A 6,441-nucleotide genomic window follows, 5' to 3' on the forward strand; every position below is an offset into this window, starting at 1 on the left:
GAGGACACTTACTTAGTGTATTCAGTAAAAAGTTGGATGTAAAGCAGACAGCAAATATAAAGGCTTATTCTCAAGGAGTATCATTGACAGAGACATTATAGTGAAGAAGTGGAGGGAAAAAGAAATATAGAAAGTTAGTAGAGATCTGATGACATAAGGTTTGTTTGTGTTAGATTGTGGCGATGAAGGTGGAGGTGTAGGTGATGGTGTGGTCAAAGGTGCATGTGTGGGTGGATGTGTAGGTGGTTGTAAAGGATCAAAAGTGGGCATGGCCAAAGTGTCATCGAAAGGTGTGGAAACCTCAAAATATGCCTTTTTAAGTCTTTCGAATGACATGGTCTCTGCCCGACCATTGATGTCGAGACTAAAAATTTTGGGTGTGCACAATAGTACATGAAATGTTCCTTTATAAGGAGAAACAAGCGGTCCTCTGAGAGAATCATTCCAAACAAAAACATGAGTCCACTTGTTAATGTCTGGTGGAACGTGAGAGGGAATAGATTGGTCACGCAGATACATTGGTGAAAGACTCGAGAAATACGAGCAAAGTCTGGTGACATATGATGTTGGATCAGGATGTAATGAATTGGCTGGTCCTAACGAGAAAGGAATGCTAAAGGTCGAATTTGATTATCGACGGTATGTTGTAAAATGGCACCAACCACAGAATCCAATGCATCAACTGTTAAAGAGAGACAAGCATCAGGAACCAGATGTGCAAGCAAAGGAACGAAAGCTATTTCCTTCTTGATTGACTCAAAAGAAGATAATGCCTCAGCAGATAAAGTGATAGGAGAATTTTTTGTTTTATTTGCTTTCAATAGTTGAGTCAAGGGAAGTAACTTGTCTGCACATTTAGGTATGAATCCTGTAGAAGTTGACGATTCCCAAGAAATGATGCAGTTGGCGTAAAGAAGTGGGAGGAGAGATGCATTGAATTGCATCGACTTTGGAGGAGAGAGGTTGGATACCATTAGAGTCAATATAATGACCTAGGAATTCCAGAGAGGTCTGTCCAAAAACACACTTATTGGGGTTGATTCTCACATTGTAGGTGCGAAGACGCTGAAAAAGTTGAGATAAGGGTTGGAGGTGATTTTCACGTGTGTCGCTTTGGGGTTTTAGCAGGGAGACCAAACTGATAGTTTGGTAATCTGCCAAAATAAACATTAAAAATCGAAAGGAGAAAATAAACAGCTTTGCAAGTTTAACTCAGTGTTTATTGAACAAGAATGGTGTAAAATTTAAGAAGTGTGCTTGTTAGAATATACATGTCTGTGAGGAGACATAAACAAGAATAGCAAAAATCTACTATACCAAAAGAACTGGTAATACATACATTACAAGTGTTCTATGAAGAGAACATAAGATTGCTGCATAATTCAACATGAATGTGAAATGACATTAGACATTGTATAAGGTAAATGAAGCTTTCTGTGGGAACGCTAAAAAAGTCATATTCACTTAATGAGTTTCACATACGTGAAGATAAATTATGATGTCATTGTCGGCATTAGATGCAGTAAGAGCTGGTAGTGGCGATATCAATGGGGATGAACTTCATTGTGTAGTAATGTGGAGAAAGCAAGCAATAGCTTCCTGGTGGCAATGCAAGCTAGACTCCCTAAGAGGAGAAAAATTGATCTATTTAAGGAAATTGCTAGGCTCCACAGAGATGTGAAAGATTTTTCCACCAAGAGAACACGTGATCCATTTCAGTGCATCTGATTGGTTGACCGGGTAATTTGGCATAATTGTTTAAGGGACAAATTGCGCCTAAAAACTAACCAATCAGAGCAAATGGTTAAAACATAATCTTTATAGCTAAGTGCTCTCTGCTACATCCAAACAACAACTATAAATAAAAGGGAGAGAGAATAGTTTGTCGTTTATTCTTTTGTCAATCCATTCTGCTACAGAGTGATCCCAAATAACTTGTGCTTAAATATGGCAACTTCCCCTGTTGGTTTTAACTGTTATGTCACACAGACAAAAATTTTATGGGTGAAAAATATGTCTAACCCATTAATAGACATGCTATTAGCATATCCAAGCCATAGATCAAAAAATGGGGGGCTACATTAGTAAAAGTTATGAGCTTTCAGTGTCTAGCCTGTTGCTCTTTATTGCTGTTTTCTTGCTTTTCCAACTGTTAAGAAGAATGAAAGAATTAGTGGAGGATAACCTGCTTGAAAAGTTGATGTTGAGACAACTTTTTTTTTTGAGCCTATCATTAAATGTACAAGCCATTTTAATGCCTATAAGAGAGCAGAGTTCTACTATTCAGTTGGCTGACTTGGCAGATGGTATTATGGAAATTTCTTCTTCCAATAATTCTAGTGCAGAAGTTTGTTTTCCTACCATCATCTCTTCTATTTCCTCTGAACTGGTAATGTTTTGTAAGACAATTGAAGACAAAATTAGACTCGTACAATTGCAATTACCTCAATGTTCTGTGCATTTGAATTATCATTGTTGAAGGACTTTAAGAAATCATTCATTCAGTCTTCATGGGAGACAAACAACATTTTGTTGGTATCACAACCATTTTGGTGCTAACGCACACAGGTGCACTCAAACATATTCTTTCAAATTAGTCACTCAAATGTGGGGAAAATGGCAGCACTAGGGATTAAGTATAATTATATCTCTTGATGTGCCTTCAATAATCTTTTATGTTTATGACACCATTTCCAAATATCATTTCCTGGTAGATACAGGAGCAGCTTATTTGTCAGAAAAGCACTTTTGCCATTTCTTGGAAGGAAGAACCTTTGCCATTTATACTGATCATAACCCATTAACCTACGCTTTACAATCCAAAACATTAGACACCTTGATTGTATTGCACAGTTTACTGTGAATATTTATTATATCAAGACTGCTGAAAATTCTGTGTTCATATCAATGCTTTGCATATCTTACAAACTTGTTTCTTAATCATTGTTACATGATCTTTATCTTAGCATTTATTCTGTATCCAATGCATGTTTTTTTGTTTTTTTTTGGTTTTGTGTTGGCATATTGTGTTTGTATGTAATTTTGCTATTTTCAAATAATTCATTCTTTTCATTTCGACTGTGAATCAATGGGAGGTGACTCTTGTAGAGATTCGAACTCCAACAGCAACATATTCAATTAGGGATCATGAGTAAGCCACCAAAGTTTCACGAGATTAATCTATAAATCAACCAATCAGTCTGATATGACTTCTTGGGTGATCTAAAATTCATCCCCTTTTCACCCTTTAGGAGAGTGGGTTATATATCTTTAGATATACACCTAACTTTCCTACATTAAATTGGAAGAAAACTGAACGCAGAAACTCCAAACTGATCAACAACAACAAATATTTATTGTTCGGTGGAAAATAAAACAGCTTCTAATTGTCCGGTTTTAGAGTAGCCTGAAATGTAGATGTACGGTTCTTTGTTATAGAGACAACTTGGTTCAACCACACTCAAATGGGAGAGCTTGCTTAGACGTCTTGCTTGGTCGCTGTCTGCCTTGGTAAGAGACCGAATAATAGAGGGAACGCTTCGATGTTGAAACCCACGCATGCGTGGTTAAGGATTCAGTAATGGCGCCTGCCTTTTGGCGCCAATATGACGTCACTACAATGGCTCCCCCTTGAGTGTGAAACACGAAATTAAAAAATTTTGGAGGGACGTCTGAGGCGAGATGGCCATCGAAACCACACAGAAAATGCGGCACAAATATATATATATCAAACACTCGGTTTTATCTTCACTGTATGAGTGGGACATCCCCTCACGGAAAATAGCAAGAGCCAACCGACTAAGATACCTAGTACCAGGCAACAGGTCGAAACTGGCATCGATGCTCAACCACAGCTCCGCAACTGACCACGACTTCCTGAGTACAGACACTCCAAATCAACACACTCGGTTTTGTCGACTCTGTTAGAGTGGATGTTTTCACTCACGATCAACAGACCAAATTTTCCTTGTGTAAACTTTCATAGAATATTCCGTACCAGGTAAACGGTCACAACTAGCATCTGATGCTCATCTATAGCTCTGCTCACCGACCACGACCTCCCGCGTATGGACATTCCAAATTTCCTTGTGTAACTTTTTACGAACCGGATACATAGTTTTTTTTTTTTTTTTTTTTTGAATGGAAGAAAAAATGTTCAATAAAAAAAACTGAAATTGTCCAGTAAAAACACAATAAATCAAACATAAATAGTTTTTTCCAATTTCTTGGGCCAATGCACCGTCCTGCCAAACCTAGTGACATAAGGTTCGCTAGGGTTCCTTTGCAACGACGAAGGTGGTGTAATCGTTGGTGTGTGTGATTGTGATGGTGCTGATGTTGGTGTATGCATTGGTAAGAGACCGAATAATAGCGGGAACGCTTTGATGTTGAAACCCACGCATGCGTGGTTAAGGATTCAGTAATGGCGCCTACCTTTTAGCGCCAATATGACGTCACTACAACACTATAAAAAACATTCAGTGCTGAACACAGCCAAATGGCCTTGGCAGGCTGCTAAGACCAGATGACCTTGGGTCACTTACAGAAGACAAACTACTATGATCAGGCCACCTTGGGCACACAGACAAACCAACTTGAGCAAGAAATGATTTCAGGCACTAATACATGATGTACTACAGCTCGCCTTCTTCAAGACAGCATGCTTCTCTCCTCTCAGTTGCCGGTTATATTATCAGCAACTTTCTTTTGTCAACATCCAATGCTGTAAATCAAGTCCAACAATAAATATGTTAAAAGTTCATGAGTTTGTTTAGTTTATTATACATGCAGTCAACTAGACCGCATGACAATGGTCTTCAGTAATACAACACACACCAACAAGTAACCACTACAACATGGTGACCAAGCAACCTTATGATAGTTATTTTACCATTCTTTTACTCTTTTGCTTGTTTCAGTCATTTGACTGCAGTCATGCCGGAGTGCTACCTTGAACATTCAAAAACTTTTTTCAAATCATATTGATGTTGAATCTTCTGCATTGAATGAGAACCATTATAGGGTAAGCTAAATGTTTATCTATAATGCTTTTCCTAATAAAAGCACTTTTGATCATTGATTTCATGGAAAATTCATCAGTATTAACAAATGTGTATACTACCTCTTCTACAGCTTCAGTCTGTTTTTTTTTTTTTTTTTTGATAAAGATAGTTATTTTTCTGTTGGTCAATCTTTTCAAAAGAAGTTCATTTATTTTAATTGTACTAGTTTCTGAGAAAACATCTATGGAAATGGTTTTTAAATGGCATAGAAAAGTGCTTGTTGAACCAGTCAAGCACTTTAAGACGTTTTGCAATTAGTTTTTATATAATATACTAGGAATTTAGAAAAATCGAGAGAATCCAAGGAACTCCTGATTGTGTCTGGAGGCAAATTCAGAACACAAGAAGAATCCCTAATTTTTTTTAATATATATATAATAAGGGATAATTTTTAGGATTGGTAGGCTAGTAATAGTATGCAATGGCAAGGATCAAAAATCAAATTATGTATATTGTGTCACTGGCACTGGCCATGACTACAAATTCACTTGGCTTGATGTGTCTTCTAAAGTACAGTAAACTGCCAAAGGTCTTGATCACTTGTCATCGCCTCTGTGAGACTCAACATGCAAAGATTATGTTTCACAACCTTGTCCCATGTCTTCCTGGGTCTACCTCTTCCACAGGTTCCCTCCACAGTTTGAGATCAGCACTTTTTATGCAGCTGTCTTTGTCCATATCCTTCACATGACCAAACCAGTGCAGTCCTCTCTCTTACACACCACATCTGATGCCTTTTATGCTTACTTTTTCTCTCAAGATGCTTACACTGTCGTATGTGCACACTGACATTGCACATGCAGCAAAGTATACTAGCTTCATTTCTTTCAAGCCTTGCATGTCCTCAGCAGTCGCAGCCCATGTTTCACTTTGAGGGAGAGGCCTTTCATTCTGAGGGAGAGTCCCTTTGCTATCAACAAAGGTAGAAGCTCTCTGAACTTTACCCAGCTTATTCCTATTCTAGCAGCTATGCTCTTGAAGCATCCACCTCCACTGCTGACTTGATAATCAATTTTCATTATACATTAAGCTTGTTATCTTTTTCTTTAAAAAACACATTCCTGGTTTCAATAAAAGCCTTCTTATTTTCTTCTGAAAGATAAATTTGTTCTTGATGCTGAAAATCCAAACAATACATCTATTTCCATTTAGTTTTCCTCTACTGAACAGCTATTTTATCTGAACTGCTATTACATTTGTGGGCAGGGACTGTTTAGTGTTTTAACATACCACTTAGTCCTTGGATATTCATATGTATCAAACCTTTGATTCCTTTCTAGCACGAAGGGTTTCTCTGTAGATGTCCTGGCTGGGTATTAGCTGCATCAGTTTCACCGTGTTGGGAGTACCTGAAATATAGGATACTTTCTTTTCCTCG

This window comes from Octopus bimaculoides, chromosome 2, assembly GCF_046866305.1.
Source record: "Octopus bimaculoides isolate indiv1 chromosome 2, ASM4686630v1, whole genome shotgun sequence".
NCBI classification, from domain to species: Eukaryota; Metazoa; Mollusca; class Cephalopoda; order Octopoda; family Octopodidae; genus Octopus; species Octopus bimaculoides.